Genomic DNA, 24,581 nt, shown 5'->3' with positions numbered 1-24,581 from the left:
GGTCAGAAGTCGAAAATGTATAGGCCGGGCTGTATTTCTTCTAGAGACTCAATGGGAGAATCTGTTCCCTTGCTTTTTCTGGTTCCAGAGGCTGCCCATATTCTCTGGCTCATGGCCCCACCTCACAATAACCTCTGCTTCCCTTGTCTCATTACCTTATCTGACTCTGACCTTCCTGCTTCCCTCTTATAAGGACTTTTGTGGTTACATTGGGATCAATCAGATAATCCAGGATAATCTTCCCGTTTCAAGATCCTCAATTTAATTATACCTGCAAAATTCTTCTTGCTAAGTAAGGTAACACTTTTGTAGGTTCTGGGGATTATGGTGTGGATATCTTTGGGGAAGCATTATTCAGCCTGTCACAGAGAGTAGCATGGTTATTTTGGGATTTTCCAGGATCATTCTAGTGAGAACAGAGTTGGGGACACAAGTTAAAATGCTACTGTAAGATGGAGGAGAGGGATATGAACATAAGCATTAGAGGCAGTAGGGATGCTGAGGAGAAATGGGTGTTGAAGAACCAGTCTCCCTAGGACTTGGCTAGTATTATGGATGAAACGTTTGCATCTTCCTTCCAGGTTCTTCTGTGCAATCCCTAACCCCCACGGTGATGGTATTAGGAGGTGGAGCCTTTGGGAGGTGATTAGGTCATGAGGGTGGAGACTCATGAATGGGATTAATGTCCTTATAAAAGGGATGGCTATGTGAGGACACAGGGAGAAGTGGGCAGTCTGCAACTGGGAAGAGGGTCCCCACCAGAACCCAACCGTGCTGGCACCTGACCCCAGACTTCCAGCATCCAGAACTGTGAGAAATAAAAGTCTGCTGGTTATAAGCCATCCAGTCTGTGCTATTTTGTTATAGCAGCTCAAGCTGACTGAGATTTGTTGTGAGGATAGGAAAAGGGATTTCTGGATTTCTAGCTCCAGGTTCAGAAAGGATGGTGGAGTCATTAGAAGCTGGCAAAAACAGTGGCAGTGATTGACAAATTGACCAGGCTTTCTGAGAAATCCTGCTTCCTCTAGCCTGTGGCCATACTTTATAAAAGACAGAGGGCAGCCTGGCCTAGAACAGCGTTCCCCACACTCTGCTCATTTTTTGCAACTTTTTCCGTATCAGTTTCAAATTCTGAATCTTCTTCTTTCAATGGTCTCTGGTAAAAGTCGCCTTGTCGAAAGCAATTAGTTTCATGAAACCACAACTCCGATACGCCTACGTATTTTGATACACATACAACTCATACATAATCACTGAAATGGGAATATATATTTTCCACTCACCACCAAAAATTGTCTCACACGTTATCGGCGCTAAGCATGCCACATGTAGACGAATACTGGTGTGATGATAAGAACACAGACTGAGAAATTCAAATCTAGACTCGAATGAGTCACTAGAGTTCCCTGGACTTTGCTTTCCTGATATATGAAAGGAGATAATGCCTAACTTAAAATGGTGTGGTTAGATACTATGGGAAAATGTGGGGAACTGTGCCTCATAGTAGGCACCCAAGCTATGCATATTTATATCATGATCTTCTGATGATTTTTCCTCATATAGTTTAAATAATTGCAAGCCTTTTCATGAGGTCTGCCAGTTAAGTCTGATAAGCCCACTAGAAAATGTACTGTCTTTGCAATTGAGATGGCAAAGTTACTTAAATGTAATGCTATTTATTGTCTCATGAGTCTCCTTTACCTCCCAGACCCTTGGGGTAAAGGGAGTGTAGGGCTTAGGAAATCAACTCATCCTTGTTGACCATGCTGGGAGAGCCTTAGGTCTGGCTCTGCTGGACTTCTGGGGGGAAGCAAACCTGGTTTTCTTTAAGATTCAAAGCAGGAGTTTGAGATGGGAAGCCCTACTACTTTCTGGACTACATTGGAATCATTCCTCTGCTTGTGGTTCTGGGGTTTTTGCTTACAAAGTTCTGGTCTCATGACCCATTTGGGAACATCACTGAGGGACCACAAGATAGAACCACGTGAGTTTTACAAAGTACCCCAGGATCTCTCTCCACTGCACCCCTGGACAGTAGAATAGCATTAGACTCAAAGCAGCATTTGCTGAAGATAGCACTGTTTGCATGAACTTTCCATTGATACATCTGGTTTTCCTTTTGAAAAAGGCCCTCAAACCTCATAAAACTGAAGTCTTTTGAATCAAACCACAAATTCCTTATAGCTAACCTCAGCAAAACTCCCTGCACAATCTGTATACTCAGTCCCTCCTGACCCCATTCCTCTTTTCTCTTCTGTCTTCATTAACTTAGCCGGAGCCAAGTTCACAAGGATAAATCAGTTTTTTAAAAAAATTCACTTCATATTAATAAAAATTATGGATCATTTTTCTGCCTTAGACCTTTGATTTAGAATAGCTGCCATTTATTGAGCTCTAACAATGTGCCAAGTTCTTTATGTAGTATCCCATTTAATCCTACAACAGTCTTGCAAGGTAGGTGGTGTTGTTCCAGTCGTTCCAATGAGGAAAGAGAAACAGAACTCAAAGAACATGCTTGTTGTCTTGCTCCTGCTGGGTGGTGGATCTAGTAACTCTAATCTCATTTGTCAACTCCAGTGTCTTCACCTCCCATAGCTGTCTCTCTACATAACACATTCCTAAGACTTAATTTACAAATATGATTTGATGCTTAAAATAACTCCTCATTTGCCTTGGGCAATTATTACCCTGATTATTGACGTCATGGTGATGCTGATTATTGCTAGGACTAAGAGCTGCTGCTGCTTTCTCAATGTCATGGTAACTGCTTACCACACCTTACATTCTTACAATAATCTCTCGAGGCAAATATTATGACCCCCATTTTACAGACGTGTAAACTGAGATACAGAAAGGTTTGTAAACCTGTCCAAGTGACATAGCCATCGACTCATCGGAACTGCAGATATTAATAAAAAGCAAACCTTTGTCTATGCCTGCACCTTTGAAATGTTTCATATGGTTAACTCATTCAATCCCCATGAGAATCTTGCAAAGTAGATGGCATTATCATCTACACTGTACAAGTGGGGAAACGGAGGCACAGAGAAAGGAAGTGACTACTCAAAGCCACACAGCTAGTCTGTGGGATGAGGGGCTCGCATGGGAACCAGTAGCCCTGGGGCCTGACTCAGAGTTTGTTACCACACCCCCATGTTGCCTGTCTGATTTCAGAACCTCCTTTGCTCTGGACAGGTGTCTGTGTGAGTGGATTTAAACTGTATTTTTCATCCAGTTCTCCATTGGTGACCTCATTGTGTCAAAAGGACAGGACTTGATGCATGCATGCCCTGTCAGTGGTGATCACAGTTGGCATCAGCCAGTTGTCTTTTCAGGAACAAAGGGCCAGGAATGGTAGACAAAACAGAGGGAATTTTCTTTAGTTGCAGGCACAGAAATAGAGAAGTCAGCATCCAGAAGAATCCCAGTGGCAAGCTGGGCTCTAGATAGGTATTACCCTATGTGATTTTCAAAATTTTTCCTTCAGTACTTCTGCAACTATAGGGACAAACACATAGTAAGGCCTAAAGCGGACTGCTGCACATTGGAAATTTATTCGAAGCCACATGTTTTATTAATCAAATACCTGCCAGATGTGAATTTACATTTGTGTTTAATATGAAATACTTGTTTAAATCCCTGTTCAGTTAAATTTCTTAACTTATGGTATTTATCTTTCTCACTCTGACTTAGTTCACTTATATATTACCCCCTAGGTCCATCCATGTTGTCACAAATGGCACAATCCCATCCTTTGTTATGGCTAAGTAACAGTCCTTCCTGTGTGTGTGTGTGTGTACCACATCTTCCTTATTCACTTGTCTGTCAATAGACACTATGACAACTATGCCCAAGTAAAAAAAATTTTTATTAAATAAATAAAAAATAAATTTCTTAACCTATTCTAATCTCCCACTAAAAATGATGCCTGATGCTTATCCCTGGATATGAGTATTTCTGAGAACACTTTTACATCAATACTCAAGAAACATCTTCCTACCCTGGATTTATGGGAAGGTACCCTCCAGCAATGCAGAGGTAAAGGGAAGAATGTTTGAAGGAGGCTAATACTGATTTGTCACTTACATTGTGTCAGGCACTATGTCAAGTGTTATATATATATATATACCATCTCATTTAATAATCGTAACAGATATGAACAGTTGTTATTATTAATCCCCATTTTACAGATGAAGAAACCAACCCAGAAAGGTAAATTAAATTATACCAGGTCACAAAAACACAAATAATCCAATTAAAAGTGGGCAGAAGACATGAATAGACATTTCTTCAAAGAAGACATACAGGCGCCTGGGTGGCTCAGTTGGTTAAGCGACTGCCTTCGGCTCAGGTCGTGATCCTGGAGTCCCGGGATAGAGTCCCGCGTCAGGCTCCCTGCTCGGCGGGGAGTCTGCTTCTCCCTCTAACCCTCCCCCCTCTCATGCTCTCTCTCTCTATCTCATTCTCTCTCTCAAATAAATAAATAAATAAAATCTTTAAAAAAAAACCAAAAAACAAAGAAGACATACAGATGGCCAACAGACACATGAAAAGATGCTCAACATCACTGATCATCAGGGAAATGCAAATCAAAACTACAATGAGGTATCACTCTCACCTGTCAGAGTGGCTAAAATCAACAACACAAGAAACAAGTTTTGGTGAGGTTGAGGAGAAAAGAAAACCCTTGTGCACTGTTGGTAGAAATGTAAACTGGTGCAGCCACTCTGGTAAACAGCATGGAGTTTCCTCAAAAAGTTAATAATGGACTCCACTAATCACATTACTTGGTATTTACCAAAAAAATACAAAAACACTAATTCAGAGGGATACATGCACCCCTATGTTTATTGTAGCATTATTTACAAGAGCCAAATTATGGAAGCAGCCCAAGTGTCCACTGACAGATGAATGGATAAAGAAGCTGTGGTATATATATGTAATGGAGTGTTACTCAGCCATCAAAAAGAATGAAATCTTGCCATTTGCAACGATGTGGATGGAGCTAGAGAGTATAATGCTAAGTGAAATAAGTCAGTCAGGGAAAGACAAGTACCATATGATCTCACTCATATGTGGAATTTAAGAAACAAAACAAGCAGAGGAAAAAAAGAGAGAGTGAGAGACAAACCAAGAAACAGATTCTGAACTACAGAGAACAAACAAATGGTCACTGGAGGGGAGGTAGGGGGAATGGGTTAAATAGGTGAAGGGGATTAAAGAGGACACTTATCATGATGAGACTGAGTAATATATGGAAGTGTTGAATCACTATGTGGTACACCTGATACTAATATAACACTGTATGTTAACTATACTGGAATTAAAAAAGTTAATATAAAAATTCATACCAGGTCACATGACTAGAATATGCAGGAGCCAGAATTGGAAGCTCAGTCTGTCTGACTTTAAAACACATGCTTTTTGGGGGCACTTGGGTCACTCAGTTGGTTAAGTGCCTGACTCTTGATTTCAGCTTGGATCATTATCTCAGGGTTGTGGGATTGAGTCCCCCATTAGGCCCCCTGCTGAGTGTGGAGCCTGCTTGAGATTCTCTCTTCTCCCTCTGCCCTGCCCCACTTGCACTCTTTCACTCTCTCTCTAAATAAATAAATACATATTAAAAAAATAAAAACACAAATAAAACGTATGCTCTTTTGAGGAGAGAAAGATGGTGGCAAAGTAGGAGGACTCTAGGCTCACCTCGTTCCCCAAACACAACTAGATAACTATCAGTTCATCCTAATACTCCAGAAATCGACCTAAAGACTGACAGGACAAATTACACATCTAAAGGAGAGAAAAGGCCACTTGAAGAAGACGTTTTTGTAAAGAAGATATACAGATGGCCAACAGATACATGAAAAAATAATCAACATCACTAATCATCAAAGAAAAGCTTAGTACAGGGGTAGTATCATAATCAATGAGTTTATATGAGGCATGATTATTGCTGATTAAGAACTAACCACCAGAAATATGCAATTCATTTTAATCTCAGGAAACAAACTGAGGGTTGCTGGAGTGGTAGGGGGTGGGAGGGATGGGGTGTCTGGGTGATAGACATTGGGAGGGTATGTGCTATGGTGAGTGCTGTGAATTGTGCAAGACTGTTGAATCACAGATCTGTACCTCTGAAACAAATAATGCAATATATGTTAAGAAAAAAAAAAGAAGATAGCAGGAGGGGAAGAACGAAGGGGGGGAAATCAGAGGGGGAGACGAACCATGAGAGACGATGGACTCTGAAAAACAAACTGAGGGTTCTAGAGGGGAGGGGGATGGGGGGATGGGTTAGCCTGGTGATGGGTATTAAAGAGGGCACATTCTGCATGGAGCGCTGGGTGTTATGCACAAACAATGAATCATGGAACACTACATCAAAAACTAACGATGTAATGTATGGTGATTAACATAACAATAAAAAATTTAAAAAAAGAAATATGCAATTCAAAACCACAATGAGATATCACTTCACACCTGTTAGAATGGCTATTATAAAAAAGACAAGAAATAACAAGTGTTGGGGAGGATGTAGAAAAAAGGGAACCCTTGTACTGTGACTGGGAATGTAAATTGGTGCAGCCACTAGGGAAAACAATGCGGAAGTTCCTCAAAAAATTAAAAACAGAAATACCATATGATCCAGCAATTCCACTTCTGGGCATATATCTGAAGGAAATGATAACACCGACTCAAAAAAAATACATATATACACCCAAATGTTCACTGCGGCATTATTCATAATAGCCAATATATGAAAACAGCCCAAGTCTCCAGTGATGGATGAATGGATAAAGAAATATGGTACATATATAAAGTATTATTCTGAAAAAAAAAAAAAAAAAAAAAAAAAAAGCCAACCAAACAAACAAAAACAAACAAAAAAACATACACTCTTTCACCAAACCATTTACACTGTCTCTCAGGGCAAAGCAGAGAATGAACACTTAATTTAAATCCATGCAGAGGATTAGGTCAGGAGGTGCCCTTCCCCCGCCCCCGAAAAAACAAAACAAAACAAAAACTATGAACTTCAGTATTCCGATTTGGAACATCAACCCTTTTGAGTCCCATGTTCTGGCCTTTGCTACTTGTAGAATATGGGTTATCTCATGCTCTCAGTTGGTGACTTCTATCCCCTTATTCCAAATTAGAAGGTAAGCTATTTAGGAAGGAGGCATAAATTTTAGTGGGAAAACAGATCCTGTATCATATTTTGATATGTCATGCATTTCATTCATCACAGATATTTTGGGGCAGGTTGAAGAAATGGCCCTCAATCTCTACTCATCCCACATCCATTCATTGTGACACTGCGGCTCGTTCATGAAGAGGGTAATCTATGTCCCCATGCTTTTAATTTGGACTGCCTCCATGTCTTGATTCATCCAACAGAAGGTGACAAGAGGCTGTAACGTGTCAGTTCTGAATCCAGCCTGTAAGAAGCTTTGTGTGTTTCTGTTTCTCTTACTTACTCTTGCCTCCCTGTCCTGCCATGGGAACAAAATGGGCCAGAGTGTAGGAGGAGAGACACATGTGGACAGCCACGCTCAGAAGCAGAGCCGCCTAGCTGAACACAGCTAACTGCATTCTCGTGAAGAAGCCCAGCAGAAACCAGGAGTGCCCCCCAGCCATGGCTGCCTTAAATTGCTGACCCGCAGAACTGTGAGCTAAATACATGGTTGTTGCTTTAAGCCACAGACTTTTGGAGTGGCTTGCTTTGCAGCATCAGATAACTGACATACATTTATTAAAATATGGCTGAGTGCCAACTTCATGGCATGCTATGGGGACACAGAGGGGATTAAGTTATGGTCCCTGTTCTGAAGGGAGCAGCCAGCACTCCACATGGGAAATCAGACTGTAAACCAGTAATCACACATGTCATGTGATTAATCAAAGGAACCTGTGAAATCCTTTCAGTGGAAGAGTTCTGCTTCCTCTGTAAAGAAGCTACCATTCCAAGGAACACAGTACCAGTTGGTTCCAATACTTGTGTGGTAGTGTCATCCAAACCTCAGACTGCAACAGTGGTCACTCAGCAAGGAGCCTTGAGGATTACCCAATGCTACTTATATCTATTCTAGGATCCCCATTAAGTAACCTCACATGGGAGCCAGGAGCTTGGGGAAAGCTGGAAAGACTGCCGTAGAGGGATGCTATCCTCTGTTTAAATTTGGAATAGCTAGATATTTGGGGGTACCAAGCAAAAATGTTAGTCCCTCGGACTTTTTTTTTTTTAAGATTTTATTTATTTATTTGAGAGAGAATGAGAGAGAGCACATGAGAGGGGGGAGGGTCAGAGGGAGGAGCAGGCTCCTTGCTGAGCAGGGAGCCCGATGCGGGACTCGATCCAGGGACTCCAGGATCATGACCTGAGCCGAAGGCAGTCGCTTAACCAACTGAGCCACCCAGGCGCCCCCCTCGGACTTTTAATGAATGAAAAAATTAGCAGAGCTGTCAGAGACGTTTTGACTACCTCTGACTTTTCAGAAAGACAACCAAGGCAGCAGCAGATAGATTAGCATAGAGAGGCTGAACCTGGGTTTGATTCCCAGCAGAGGCTTTCACTTTCCAATTGTCAACTGGTTCCAGAATCTCCATAAACTTCACCGGGCTTGTCTTTAAATAGGTAAGGTTCTGAGGAGGACTAAATGCAACTGGTACATAATTAATGTTAATTCCTTCTCCCGTTTCTTCCATTCTTAACTCCCCTTTGCTTTCTGTTACCTTCCTTCTTCTTCCTGTGGCTCCATCCAGAGTCCCAAGATATTAAGCTCAATGAAACTGGATCCTAATTATCAGCAAAGTGGATGTGTTTGAAGGCTTCCCCAATGTCTGTCTGTAAAAAGTACCTCTTCAAAGTGGCCTTCAATAACTACTTGAGTAATTCTATTCATGAGCACAAAGGGCTGAGACAAAAGGTTGAGACAAGTCTGCTTGGAACAAACTCTTTGCCTTGAATGCAAATGCACATATCGGCAGCTGGCCTGTCACTTCGGTCTGCAGAAGGAATGATGGTTTCATGACATCCTTGGCACCACAATGGACTCACTCTCAATTGGCTGGAACATTAAACATGACCAAGGACATAACTAGATAGACTGTCCTAGAATTTTTTCTTCAAATGTAGCACATTCGAGATTCTTATGCAAACCAGAACGGAAGTGGGGAAATTCTTTCCTTTTCTTTTTCTTTGCTCTTAACCTCAATCACATTACTCTTGCTTTAATTTCCTTCTATAGAAAGAACGCCTAACAGAAAGCACATGTGAGAATTACATAAAAGTAGAGCAGAGTGAAAAGTGAGTCTGTGGAATATATACATCAAGACTTGATCAATGAGGAGGTGAAGTGACCACCTCTTGGATGCACAGTTTCCTCATCTGTATGGTGGCAAGAATCACCTCTTGGGTTAGCATGGGGTTATAGGAATGATCCAAGATAATGGATGTGAAAAATGGTAGCATCTCTACTAAAACACTTCCTCGTCTCAGGACCTTTGCACTTACTGTTCTCCCTGCCTGGAGATCCCTTCCTTTCCTTTGGAGATGTTTGTTGGTGCATCCTTCAGTTCATTCTGGCCTCTGCTCAAATGCCACCTCCTTAGACTTCCCTTGATTATCTTATTCAATAATAGCCATCCTATCACTCTCTATCTCCTTATCTTGGTTAAGTTTTACTTCGAAGCACTTATCTGACATCGTATCATGTATTTACATGTTAGTTGGTTAACTGACCATCTCTTGCAATAGAATGCCAGCCTTGTGAACGCAGGGATTTGATCCGTTTTGTTCACCTCTGTATCCCCAGCACCTATAATCCCACAACATGGTAAGGATTCAAAATAAAACGTGTGTTAAATGAATAAGTTAATGACTGTGCAAGATTATTTTCACATCAAAAATCACAGGCACAGAGTGGGCATCCTATATATGTTGGCAGAATTAGTGAGCGTGCATACTCATGTGTGACCAAAATTGGGGAAATAGGATGCTCCAGAGAGCCCGGGTCTCCCTGACTTAGCACCCCTGCAGATTGCATAAGGAATGTCCAGACACCTTCTCTTTCCAGCATGACGTAATGTGAAATGAGAAAACTTGCAGACCATGCTGCTCACAGACGAGACAGATGATCTCATCGCCTTCCTGGGCATTCCCAGGCTTTGCTGTTGAAAATTAAATAAATAAGTAAAACCTACAGGTGGTTGTTTCAGCCCTAGCCGTTTGCTGGCAAAATACTGGAACTCATCTCTTAGTTCCCTGGTGACTGGGGAGAGGAAAGTCATGTCAGATATTGTCTGGCCTGTTCCTTACGCCAAATGGAATGGATTTTGCCTGAGAAACGAGGACATAAAGGGGAAGAAATACATTTCAGCATCAGGCACAGGGGACAAGCTGTGAGCAACTCATTGCGGGTGATGGGGAGTTTAAAGAAGAAAGTATGCAAATTGTTTCACTGACACCAGAAGGCTGAGGTTCTTCTTGGGACTGTTTCAAAGGCTTGGGGTCTGAAGAAAGAATGTACCCAATTTCTTTTACATGGCTCACTTTCATTTACAAACTCCTTTGGTTTTGATGTCTGGGTATACATTACAATGAGCATAATTCTAATTTATCATTTTTATTGCTCTACAGTTTGAAATCCCTTTCACAAGCAGATCTTCACAAAAGCCTTGAAAGTGAGGGACACAGAATTATCCTCATGTATGCTTGAGGCTTAGATTCAAGAAGAAAGGTGAACAGAGACACCTGGGTGGCTCAGTTGGTTAACTGTCTGACTCAGCTCAGGTCATGATCCTAGGGTCGTGAGACTGAGCCCGGTGTCGGGCTGGGCTGGGTGTGGAGCCTGGTTAAGATTCTCTCTTTCTCTCTCCCTTTGCCCCTCCCCACCATTTCTCTCTCTCTCCCTCTCAAAAAAAAAAAAAAAAAAGGAAAGTGAAGAGATAACAATCATGCAGTTAGAGTGCAAGAGAACTGCTGGTAGAACCCAGATCTGATTATGTGGTTATCTTTACGTCCAAATCTCTACAATGGAAACTTCCAGACTTAAAAGGTGATCTCTATTTGTCAATCACAGAGTCTGTCTTCACCTGATTTTTCTGTATCCCTTTCTCCCCTCATCAGTCACTAGATACTCTATAGATATTTCAGACACTAATGTGGGACAGGTCTGTGCACAAACCAAACTGAAGTCCACCTGGGTGTCTCATGAGCAATGAACACATTCAGATGGAGCTGTTGACTCTGCCCTCCAAACCTGCTGCCCCCTCTCGATGCTCTCCCCTTCCCACCAATCTATTTCTTTATCCAGAAATTAGTATCACCAGTTGCTTAAGTTGTAAATATAAAAGTTATCCTTGGTTTTTACTTATCCATAACCACTTTCTCCATCCAACCCATGATAAAACTCTTCCGATTATCACTTCCAAACTATGTCTTGGCTCCATCCACTTTTCTCCATCTTCATTGCCACCATCTTAGTGTTAGGCCACCACTTTGCTCCAGGGTCTTTACAACAGCCTTATAGCTGATGACTCCTCTCCCACTCTTGTTTCTCTCATTCATTTTCTTCAATAGAAAAAAAAAGTGATTGTCCTGTCATATGTCTATCTTGGGCTTATCCCCCCACCTCCACACCCAAGGCTTCCTGATGCATTCATAAAATCCAAAATCCTTAACGTGACCACCCAGCTCTGCTTAATCTCACCCTTGGCTTTCTCGACAAACTTACTTGTGCTCTCTTTACACTAGCTTATTCCATTCGAGGAGCCCTTGGTGGAGACAAATGTTTCTTGAGGATAAAATCTACAGACAAGAAAGTGGGAGCTTGACTACTAGGATAGAATTCTGGTGATATTGTTTGAGCTGCTGGGTCTGGCTGAGCTCTAAGCACTGCACTAAGTTATTGAGGTAATACATCCCCTCTCCTATTTTTTACAAATTAAGGTCAAGTTGATTTGAGTTTACTTTCATTTGCAACAAGATATTTCCAGATTTTTAGAAACTCACAGTCATGTGGGGGAAAAGCTGACACGTGAATAGGCAAATTCTTTAAAAAGAGATGGTTGGTATGATGCGGGGAAACACCAGGGACTTTTAGTCAGCCTGGGAGGGGAAAAGGGCCACATGAGTCTTCCCTGCAGGAGACAACATCTGGTCTGAATCTTAAAGCATGTGAAGCATTTGACAGGCTGTATCTACCAAACAGAGGATGGTAGAGAGGCCTTCCGGGGATCAGGGAAAGCATGACTCAAGGCATGGTGTGGAACAATGTGATAGGTTCAAGCAACCACAGTAGTAAGGCATAACTTTAATGCAGCACAGGGGATGGAGTCAAGGAAAGAGAAGCTGGAAAGGGAGACAGAGGCCAGACCAGGAAGTGGCTAACGGTGTATCCTAGCAAAATGAATAGTATCCTAGAAGTCTTGAGGAGAAATTTTCTCTACTTTTTAAAATGGGCGTTCTGATCCCTGCCCAGCTACCCTAAAAGATTAGGGTGAAGATCTCTCAATAAAATGGCTGCAAAAGGTGCTTTGAACCGGGTAACTAATTAATTAATTACACAAAGGAAACAAGAAAATTGGAACCTATTGGGCATTTCCTCTGGACCAGGACAGAGACTCAGGACAGGCAGGAGAAGCTGAGGACATGCTTAGTGGGTTTGGTGAGTCCCCCGAGCTTTCTGTTCCTGGCAGCAGATAGGGGGAGGGCACCTGTGGGAGGGGGGAGCCAATTAAAAATGTGGCCTGTTTCACAACTGCCCAAAGCAGGATTTGCCCCCTTACCCTCTGAGCCCCCCTCTCACACCCCAGCAACACAGAGATCCCAGAATGGCTTTTCAGATGTTGAAGTCCAAACATCAGCAATCAGAAGCTTTGTTTCCAGAAACTGTGCCCCCAACCTCCCTTCCTATCTTACTTCTGCTGTATGTTAACCCTCTCCCACCCAGCCCTGCGTCATGACACAGTTGAGCAAAGCTGAGCAAATGCCCAAGCTGCAGGCTCTTACCTAGGCAGTTCCAGCTCCAGGGTGGGGAGATGACTGGGTTCTTGGGTGCTCGGAGGACTGGAAAGTTGGGTCGTAATTGACAATGCACCAGAACAAGGGTTTGTTCTTCTGGGGTGGGGGGGTTTCCCATCCATGAGACTAGGAACTCTCAAGCCACATTCTTGGCATCAGCCTTCCAGGACCATTTACTATGGTCACTAAGGGTTGGACTGGTTATGGGCTGATTGCTTCTGCTATTTTACTTTTAAAATGGGATGAGCTGGGATGGTGAGCCTGAACTCTGAGATATTGCAAGCTGGGTCTGCCCAGATAAAAGGACAGAGGATTGTCACAAGAAATGAAACAATGTGCTTCTTCAGCTTAGATTTACTCACTAGTTGCTGAGAAGCTGTTCAGTGTCAGGTATTGTGTTGGCACCTAGATAAGATCATTAAGGCACTGCCCAGCCCTCCAGAAACTTGCAGTCCATTAATGGCTGGAGCAGTGGCACTAACTCCCTATCAGAAGCCAAAGGCTTGCAGTCCCTCCCTAGCTCTGCTACAGAGCTGTGCATGCCCACACACAAGGGAATGGCTTTTTGTCCACAAAAATTCTATCTTGGCAAAGAGGGACCATCTTATAAACAAGGTCTGACAAGTCGTGCAGATTTATAGACAAATCTCTCAGTTGCTTTGTTTTTCTTAACAAAAATATTACTCAGGGAAAACACACTAACCTATTAAAATCAATGCAAAGTGGGTATATTTGTAGAGATTATCTGACCCATGGTAAGACAGGAGGCAAAGCTATCTATTACATTTTGCAATGTTTCCTGATGGACTGTTTGTGGTGTTCAAGAATATACATGTCTACAGAATAAATTTCAAAAGAAAATAAATAGTGCTCTATTGTTAGGCAAGTCAGTCCTTGTGGCTTGTGGATTAAAACAGGACTAGACCTAACAAAAAAAAAAAAAAAAGAAGAAGAAAAAGGAAGAGTAGACCGCAGATGAATCGGATAAATGCAAAGGTAACAGGCTCTGGAAAGCTGTTAAATGACCTTATGATGGATGGATCCATGTCAGGAGTTTGTATAAAACAGGTTCACAAAAAGTGAGAGTTGGAAGAAAAAGAAATGACTGAATATATGTATCATTTTAGGACTTGAAGTATACATGGTAACTGAACTGACAAATTCAATAGTGTAAGTAGACATTTTAGAGTTTCACCCACATCTCCCATGTTCAAATATCTAAATTGGCCAAATATCTTGTCTCTCGGAATCTTTCTGGAAACATGAGACAAGCCTTGATTAGATGCTGTCCTATGCCTCAGCACATATGGTAAGGGGCTGACGAAGCTGCTTAGTTTTCACAAAGGTACTACTTCCTTCCGCCTCTGAGCCTCAGTCTCCTGGTCTCTGAAGTCGAAGTGATGAAATACCTGCTTTGTCCCCTCACTGGACATCACTGCACTTTGCAAGGCAGAAAGCTATGGAAAGCTATACATCTGCACACTGGCTTTGTTTTGTATTTGATTCCCAGCTAATTGAGTTGGAGAGCCTCATTAAACAAATACACCGCTAGAACTTAACATTCTCTTCCCCAAGACTCAAAATGGAAAAAGTGAAGAATTTCCTTTCTCTTATCTGTTATATAAATTTAGGAATTACAAGGCACCTGAGGAGAAAGGAAATGATTGTTGACTTTATGATACTTGGTGCCTTTCTCTTTTTTTTTTTTTTTAAGATTTTATTTATTTATTTGAGAGAGAGAATGAGAGAGAGAGAGCACATGAGAAGGGGGGAGGGTCAGAGGGAGAAGCAGACTCCCCACTGAGCAGGGAGCCCGATGTGGGACTCGATCCTGGGACTCCAGGATCATGACCTGAGCCGAAGGCAGTCGCTTAACCAACTGAGCCACCCAGGTGCCCACTTGGTGCCTTTCTTGCCCCCATCCAGATGGACCAGAGCCGTAAGGGTCGTGTAAGGAGCATAATGACATTTAAGGGAGGGAATGTGAGACTCAAAGTTTTGCAAACTCACTTTTCTGAGTCCAGTTGCTCTGAGACATTAGCTATCCCATGGGATGGATCATTCCAGAGATTTTTTGTGTTAAATGGCCTCTGACACTTCTATACTTACTTATTTTATCCTAGGAGCCTAGAAATATAGTTCAGCTATATTGGTGGGCTCTGGCTAGCTACACAGTCTTTATATAACTTGATTGGACACATCTATAGAAAGGAAGAGAGGAAACTTTTTCGTTAATGTGAAGTCTTCATAACAGAACTTTGGGCATTCTGAATTTATGTGTAGCTCATAGCTGTTTAATATCTTGGTTTAAAGGCTTTTGCTTGTTCCAACCTTGTTGCTGTAGAGCCTAGTTCAATCTGTGTGTATTTAAGAAAGAGGAAACAGGCTGGGAGCAAAACTGTGTCCTGGTGTCTTCCCAAAACACCCTTTTTTTGCAAACCCTGAGAGCCTTTAAAAAGCTGCTTTGATTAGCTTCCACACCACTCCCCCCACAAACACAGAGTGAGATGCTAGTTTGTGGCCCAGGATGAGAGAAAGAGAGGAGCCGCGACTCTCACGGGACAGCCTGGCCACTCGAGTCTTCCAAACCCAAGAGACTTTACATAAATTGGAGATGCCCTGGAAGGGGACCAGCAGCCTTTTGAGCTCTTTACCCATCACTAATTCTGGCTCCAGCTGGACTCCGGCTCGGGTGATGAAAGGGACTGAAAGCAGCGGGCTCAGCGAGCATTTTGGATGGGATCTATTCAAGCTGCATTTACTCACCCTGCATTATGGGGTTTCCATGGCAATGGGTGTATGTTTCAGTGTGTTACATGTGGAGGGGCTGTACCTTACAGTCTCCCCTTGTCAGGAAAGTCGGATCATGTGCTATTTCCTTCCTAGTTGTCTGAATGGGCTCTACCATGAGTCAGTCCCCTCTTTCCCTGAGATATGCACAGAGACAAATGCCCAAGGCCAGAGTCCAAGATCCTGAAACCACAGATCCCACTGGAGACACAGGAGAATGGAGTCTGTTCTAAAGACACTTGGCATGACTGTGGCCAATCAGAAACTGAGGCCCAGCCCCTTTCCTATTCTCACTTGGCTCCCAGCCTTGGCTGGGTTTTGAGGGCCATGAGATGAAAAGATCATCTGGACATTGTTCATTGTGATTCTTTTTTTAAATGGTGCATTTCGTGAGGCAGCTGGTACCAAAGAGAACTCTGTGTATGAGGCTGGAATAATTGTCCTCTAAGACATCTGTCTACTGGTCATTTAACGAGCCTGAGAACTGGGTGTTTGCAAACAGTTCATGGGATCACAGAGTTGTATTCAAAAGGAATCCAATTTAATGTCATTATTGTAGGAGGAAACATCCTTTCTCTTACTCTCTGTTCCCACCCACCTTGGGTCATAAAATAAGAACCTTTTCCATCTGAGAACTTTCAGGGAGGAAGAACTGATTCTTCTTTCTAGTCCCCTCACTAACCCATCTCCACAGGAGACAGTCTCACTTATCTGGTGGTGACAAGGGTCTGAGTTCTGTTTGTCCGTATTTCTCGGCAGGGTGGGTCTATGTGTGAAAGACTGTGTGCCATGTGACCTCTCTTGAGTTCTCATGTATCCTGGTGCTTGAATTCTAGACTTTCAGACTATAGTTTAAATTTATTTATCCAGTTTAGTGATTTTATTTATGAATACTTATAATTCAGGGTTGAAAAATCAGTAGCCCTTAAGATAAATCTGAACTTCTAATGCATTATTGTTTCACTTGTAGAATAACTGTGGAGTTTTGATTTAGATATGAAACTTTACGAATTGAGAGATTGTAAAGCACAATTCTGAACTTCCAACTGACCTTGGAAGATCTGGCAGTGTGGCCTCTACCTGGTAATCATCAGCAAGCAGGAGACAGCCATGTCTGACCCTCTAGGTTGGGCCTGGCTCTCCCGTTTGCCAGAGGGCCCTGGACACCCACTTCATACATTTGTAACAGCTAACACTCCAGTGTGCATTTGAGTGTGTGCCCTCTGCTAATGTGAGGCTTGATACAAAGAGAGAATTCCTGATTCTCTCTAGAGAGGAGATCATTTGTTAAAGTTTGTGTGACATGTAACGTGTCCTTCGGTGTGTTACTGGGGAGTGTGGGGGAAGCCAGGATGTCCCCCATGGCTGGCTGGGTTAGGGCTTGCTCTCTGCATGTCCAAGTGCTGAGGTCTAATTGTAACACCACCTGTCTAGGCACTGAAGAGTTGGCGGGACGGGGCGGGAGGTGGTGGTGGTGATAGGGGAGCATCCCCTGGGAAGAGCAGAGATGGGTTCTGGAGAAGGAATAGGATTTCAGTAGGCAAAGAAGGAGAGAAAGGCTTTCTAAGCTGAAGGGTCATCGTGTGGGCAAAAAAAAGAAAAAGGTAATTATAAAGCATATGAAACCTTAAAAGATTATAAATCCTTTGGTATGCCTAAAATTTAGGATGAATGACAGAGACCTGGGAAAGATGAGGCAGGGACCAGGTAACAAAGAGTCCTCCCTGCTCAATGGAAATCTGCTGAAAGTTAATTTTTAACTAATTTTTCATTACATTTTATTTGAAAGTTCTAAAACATTACAGATAAACTTCTATTTGACATCTGTCTAATCCTTCTGCCCTCTTCGTCTACCTAGAGCACCAGGGTTTCTCAAATAGGGACTCCTGCCATTTTGGGCTGGATACTTCCTTACTGGAGATGGCTGTCCCGTACACAGTAGGGTATTTAGTAGCATCCCTGACCTCCACCCACTTCATGCCTATAGCATTACCATGCTTCCCAACAGTTGAGATAACCACCAATGTTCTCTAGACATTGCCAAGTGTCCCGTGGGGGCAAAATCGCTCCTAGCTGAGAACCATTGATCTAGCAGCAACCTGTGTCATCCATTTGCTGTAGAGGCTTATGGACCTATGTCTATACATTCACCTGTCCATATGTTTACCATGTTCTGTTCTTTTTCTGGTCATGTTCTGCTTTTCTTTTTCACATTATGTACTATTATGTTATAGGCATCAATTTTTACGGTGCTTTCACATACCTCTGAGTTTGGGATAACTAAACATGCTGGTACATAGGAAGTTATCAGGTTTTTTTTTTTTTTTAATGGTATAACATTTTGTAGTAGGGATATAGCACAGTGTATTTATCTACATCTATGTGTTGAACATTTACTTTGCTTTTTCTTTTCTATTTTAAACAATTTTGCTGTGCTAACACACATTCCCTCAAGCACACACAAGTCTGTACCCAGGATACAAGGCAGCCCCGCTGTTATTTATTCATCTCCAAAATGACTACTCCATTAACTAGACTCTTTGTGCTTCTTAGAGAAATGCTTCTCTCCTATTGAAAACAACCCTAGAGGGAAAAGAAAAAGGGGGCAAGGCAGAGGAGGGCAGAGGAGAAAATGAAGAAAACAAAGAAGGGTTTACCAGCCACTCCACTGATTGGAACCACAGTGCTGCTGAGTATCAGTTCAGAAGAAAAAAAAAAAAGTTTTTGGTGAGGAGATGAATAGCGCGACAGGGTATTTCAGATGTCAAAGGAGGCATCCTGGCACAACAGGAGGGAGAGAGAAAGATGAAGTTTCCAGATTTGTTTCCCAAAGTTTCTCAAGACTTTGCCCCCCACCCTCTGATCTGATCCATAGCCAAAACCAACCAGCCTCCAATATGCCTTATCCCAAAGAAATGCATCCCTTTAATTCCTGCCTAAGCCAAGTATCTGACATACGTCTTATGTTTTGAGAATATATATGTGTGTGTGTATATATATATAGACCCCTTCCTTCATAGGCTGATAGGCTAGCACAGGGCTAGACTCCCCCATGGGAAATGAGTTTATAACCTCGTCCTTGCTCATCTCACTGCATTAGTGGGGATTTATTTAGTATCCCACGGCCTTCCCTTGCTATATCTGGAGGGAGGAGGGCCAGAGCCTTTGGGACTAATCAGCTCTATTCTGGGAGAAGCTGAACCTTAAGGTTCTCATTTTACAAGGGCACGTGGCATGCCTGATGAGCAATTTCCCTCCCATCCTTCGAGATCTGGCTTCCCTAGGGAAATACTTTAACCTCCTTGTTCTCCTGACTTACTTTTGTGATGCTTCCCCCTATATTATCTTATTTACTCACCTTAGAAACTCTCATGCTTCATCTCCCATGAGCAATACCTTGAGGACAAGATTACATCTAAGACAGTCCCATGTTCCTGACTCTGTATAGTGCTGTCTTCCATTGGGCAGTGAGTCACACAGCCAACGCAAATCAGGAGTTAGAGAAAAGGACACCACCTCACAATGGGAGGAGCCATAAAGTGTTATTGCAAAGAAGCCTGGATACAGTGAGGGAATTATTGCAGCTCTTTTATAAACAATCTAAGCAAGACAGTTTTATTAAAATTAAAAATGCATATACTCGGTGACCTGACAATTCCACTATTCTCTATCAGAGAAAATTTACACATGTGCATAAGGAAATATATGTTAGGACATTCACTGCAAATTTGTTTGAAATGCAAAGCAAATAAACTCAAGGTCCAATAATATAGATCCAGATGTACTGTGATAGATGCACACTACAGAATAGTATGCTGCCATGTTAAAAAAACAAAACAACCTGGGGCACCTGGGTGGCTCAGTCGTTAGGTGTCTGCCTTTGGCTCAGGTCATGATCCCAGGGTCCTGATATCAAGCCCTCCATTGGGCTCCCTGCTCCGCAGGAAGCCTGCTTCTCCCTCTCCCACTCCCCCTGCTTGTGTTCCCTGTCTCCCTGTGTCTCTCTCTGTCAAATAAATAAATAAAATCTTTAAAAACAAAACAAAACAAAACAACCTGACAGCTACCTAGGTGCCAGCATGTTTAAATATCTTAAACACTTAGTCATGTGAAATAAGCAAGTTAAAAATGGATGCATAGAACGTAACAGCACATACATGAAAAAGAAAAAAAAGAACACATTCTATTGATAAATACACGTACGGGTAAATATATAGAAATAGGTCCATGAACTTCTATTGCAAATAAATAACACTGGTTACTGTTAGGCCACTGGTTCTCAACTGGGGGCTATTTTGTCCCCATGGAACATTTGGCAATATCAGGAGACATTTGGCAATGTTAGGAGATATTCTGGTTGTTATAATTGGGGATGGAGTGATCCTACTGATGTAGTAGGTGAAGGCCAGGGATGCTGCAAAATATCCTTTGGTGCTCAGGACAGCCACCTCCAGCAAAGATGATCCAGCCCCAAATATCAATAGTACCAAGGCTGAGAAGCCCTGCTGCTCTAGGTAGATGAAGTAGAGATCAGAGTAAAAAATGCATGTCAAAAAGAAGTTTATCTGTATTGTTTCAGACATTTAAAAAAAAATATAATTGTGAATTAAGTATGCAATTACAAGGGACTGAAAACTGACCTTCAGTAGATTTCCACTGACTCCGGAGAACCATGTGTAACCTGGTCTCTGCCTTGTCTCTCCCAGGTTCCTAGTACCCATCCTACATTTTAGACATGCCAAAATATTTATACTCCTTCAAAGCTTCATGACTGCCTTTATTGCACATGATGTTCTGAGCTCTGGATAGCTGTAATGTTTATTCTATAATTCTACTTGGATGTCTAATAAGTAGGCCAACATTAACCTGCACAGAACAGACCTTGTGATTTCTACCAGCCCCAAGCTTGCTCTTCCCTCCTCTTTCCCATATCAGGGCTTGACAACTCTCTCCCTCTGGCTGCCCATTTCCCTCACTTCCCATATCCGCTTCACTCACAGCACCTGTCAGCTCTACCTGCAAACTGTATCCTGAACTGACCATTTCCTACTACCTCCTGTCACCCTAAGTAAGCCATCTTTGTGTCTTTCCTAAGCCACAACAAAGGACCAGAGGGGATGAAGGGGACTGGTGCCACACGGCCAGGAAAGCAGATTGTAGGGATTGAGAACAGAGCTGAAGAAAGCATGGTCTCTAAGAGGGTGTTACTGAGGACCAGAGTATGAAAAAATGCCCTTTTTGGTAATAAAAGAAAATGCTAAATTAGCAGAATAAAACATTTTACTCATGAAGACAGCTATTTTTTCAGGGAGTTCTTCCTAACTGGGTTTGAATATGGTAATCAGACTTTGGGAGAGGATTTAGTCAGAGGGCATGGCAGCCCTTTGTTAGTGTGGCCACATGGGCCCATGGTTTGCCATGGCAACAGAGGAGGACTGCCCAGTGTTCTTGAAGAGGAAGAGAGCAGGAGTATAAATCTGCTCAGTGAGTAGACTGAGGAGCCAGTCCAGGTTGGAGCCTGGGATTGCAATTTCACCTATTTATGGGATTGAAGTGGAAGACTGATTATGCCTGATGAGCCCTGGAATTTAAGTCAGAGACCAGTATAAATCCCCACTTTCAACCCATACTAACTGAGCTTACTAAACAACTGAAGGTCTCACTTTCTTCATCTACAAAATGGGTTTAATAATTTCTGGTTAACTTCTATTCAACATAGTACTGGAAGTTCTAGTTAGAGCAATTAGACAAGAAAAAGAAATGAAAAGCATTCAAATCAGAAAGAAAGAAGTAAAAGTATCTGTTTGCAGATGAAATGATTATATTTTAGAAAACCCTAAAAGCTCAACAAAAAAAAACTGTTAATAAACAAATTCGGAAAAACAAAAGATACAAAGTCAACATATGAAAAATCAGTGATATTTCTATATACAAACCATAAACTATCTGAGAGGGAAATTAAGAAAACACTCTCAATTACAATAGCAAAAAAAGGATAAAATACTTAGGAACAAACTGAACCAAAGAGGTAAAAGGTTTGTACACTGAAAACTATATTATATTAATGATGGAAATTAAAGAAGATAAAGATAAATAGAAAGGTATCCTGTGTTCATGCACTGGAGGAATTAATATTGTTAAAATGTCCATACTACTCAAAATGATCTACAGATTTAATAAAATCTTTATCAAAATCCTAATGGCATTCTACCAAAAATAGAAAAAAAAAACAGTACTAAGTTTCATATGGAACCAGAGTACTGAAAACAATCTGGGGCAAGAAGAAAAGAGCCAGAGGGATCACACCCCCTGATTTCAAAATAAACACAAAGCTACAGTAATCAAAACAGTATGATACTGGAATAAAAACAGACATAAAGACAAATGGAACAGCACAGAGAGCGCAGAAATAACTCCATGCACCTACAGTCAACTGATCTCCCACTAGGATGCCAAGAACACACAATAGGGAAAAGACAGTCTCTTCAACTAATGATGTTAAAAAAATAGGTACCCATATGCTGAAAAAAAGAATTTGGGTCCTTATCTAATACCATGTACAAAAATCAACTCAAAATGGAATGAAGCCTTAAATATAAGACAGAGCCATAAAACTACTAGGAGAAAACAGGGAAAATAGCTTCTTGACATTGGTCTGAGCAATGATTTTTCGGTTATGACTCCAAAAGCGTAGGTAGCAACAGCAAAAATAGACAAAACTGAATCAAACTAAAAAGCTTCTGCACACCAAAGAAACAATCCACAAAGTGAAGAGACAATGTATAGAATGACAGATAATGTTGGGCGCCTGGGTGGCTCAGTCGTTAAGCGTCTGCCTTCGGCTCAGGTCATGATCCCAGGGTCCTGGGATCGAGTCCCACATCGGGCTCCCTGCCAGGCAGGAAGCCTGCTTCTCGCTCTCCCACTCCCCCTGCTTGTGTTTCTGCTCTCACTATCTCTCTCTCTGTCAAATAAATAAATAAAAAATCTTAAAAAAAATGACAGATAATGTTTGCAAACCATATATCTGATAAGGGCTCAATATCCAAAATACATAAGGTGTCCAACTCCATAGCACACTTATTTTTTAAAGTGTATTTATGTGTTTTATTGAGGTACAATTCACATACCATAAAATTCTTCCTTTATAAGTGTACAATTCACTGGTTTTAACATACTCACAAAGTTGTGGAACCATCATTACTACCTAGTTTTGGAACATTTATATTACCATAAAGTAAATTCTGTACTCATTGGCAGTTACTCTCCTTTACCTTCCTCCTGCTTTCTGTCTCTATGGATTTTGCCTATTCTGTATATTTTATATAAATGGAATCATACAATACGTGCCCTTTTTTGCCTGGCTTCTTTACCTCACCATGATATTTTCAAGGTTCAGTCATGTTGTAGAATATATCAGTACTTCAGTCCTTTTTCATAGCTGAATAATATTCCATCATATGAAAACGTAAGGCCACACAAAAACTTGTACACAAAAGTTCATAGAATAGAATTACTCATATTAGTAAAGAGGTGACACAAACCAACATTTTGCAATTGATGAATGGATTTTTTGATTTATGGAGCTGGGAGCTCCCTGGTGGCAGGAACTATGTCTTATTCAAAGTTTTATGCATAACAGTATTATAACAGGTATTAGGTGAATGTTTGGTCAATGAATGAATGAATGACTACTACCACTATAATAATTTGTAATAATTGACTATTTATTAATTATGATGGGATGACAATATTGAAAATGAGGGAAATTATTACTAATCAAGTAATGAGCATGGTTAGATTTCTGACTCTTTCTAGATTTTGGTCCCCTTATCATAAAATGGGGCTTACAGTGATGGTTAAAATAAAATCAGGAATGTGATTATTATTCCTGTATGTAAACTTAATACCCCACTGTACCCTTCTCCCCTTTGCCAGGCCTGCCATATATAGTATAACAATAGGCAATCACTGGGCATTAAAGATATGTACTAGTAACCAAGAGTAAAGGACCCACTGCTTAAGAATTTCTTTGGATGATATGATTTCACTCCTATGTGGAATTTAAGAAAAAAAATAAATGAAAAGATGCTCAACACCACTAATCATCAGAAAAATGCAAATTAAAAGCACAATGAGATATCACTTTACACCTGTCAGAATGGCTAAAATCAAAACATAAGAAACAACAAGTGTTAGTGAGAATGTGGAGAAAAAGGAATCCTCTTGCACTGCTGGTGGGAATGCAACTTGGGGCAGCCACTCTGGAAGACAGTATAGAAGTTCCTCAAAAAATTAAAAATAGAATTACCATATGACTCAGTAATTCCACTACTGGGTAAGACGAATGATATCTTGTCATTTTCAACAACATGGATGGATCTAGAGGGTATAATGCTAAGTAAAATAAGCCAGTAAGAGAAGACAAATACCATATGATTTCATTCATATGTAGAATTTAAGAAGCAAAACAAATGAACAAACTAAAAAAAAAGAGACAAACAAAAAAACAGAGTCTTAAAAACAGAACGGATGGTACCAGAAGGGAGGTGGTGGTGGGGATGGGTGAAATAGGTGAAGGAGATTAAGAGTACACTTACTGTGATGAGCACCCAGTAATGTAGAGAATTGTTGAATCATTATATTGTATACCTGAAACTAATATAACACTGTATGTTAATTATACTTTAATAAGAGGGAGGGAGGAAGGAAAGAGAAAGAAGAAAGAAAGAAAGAAAGAAAGAAAGAAAGAAAGAAAGAAAGAAAG

Source organism: Mirounga leonina, unplaced genomic scaffold (assembly GCF_011800145.1).
Source record: "Mirounga leonina isolate KUSES-001 unplaced genomic scaffold, KU_Mleo_1.0 Mir_170, whole genome shotgun sequence".
NCBI classification, from domain to species: domain Eukaryota; kingdom Metazoa; phylum Chordata; class Mammalia; order Carnivora; family Phocidae; genus Mirounga; species Mirounga leonina.
This window is presented reverse-complemented; position numbering follows the sequence as displayed.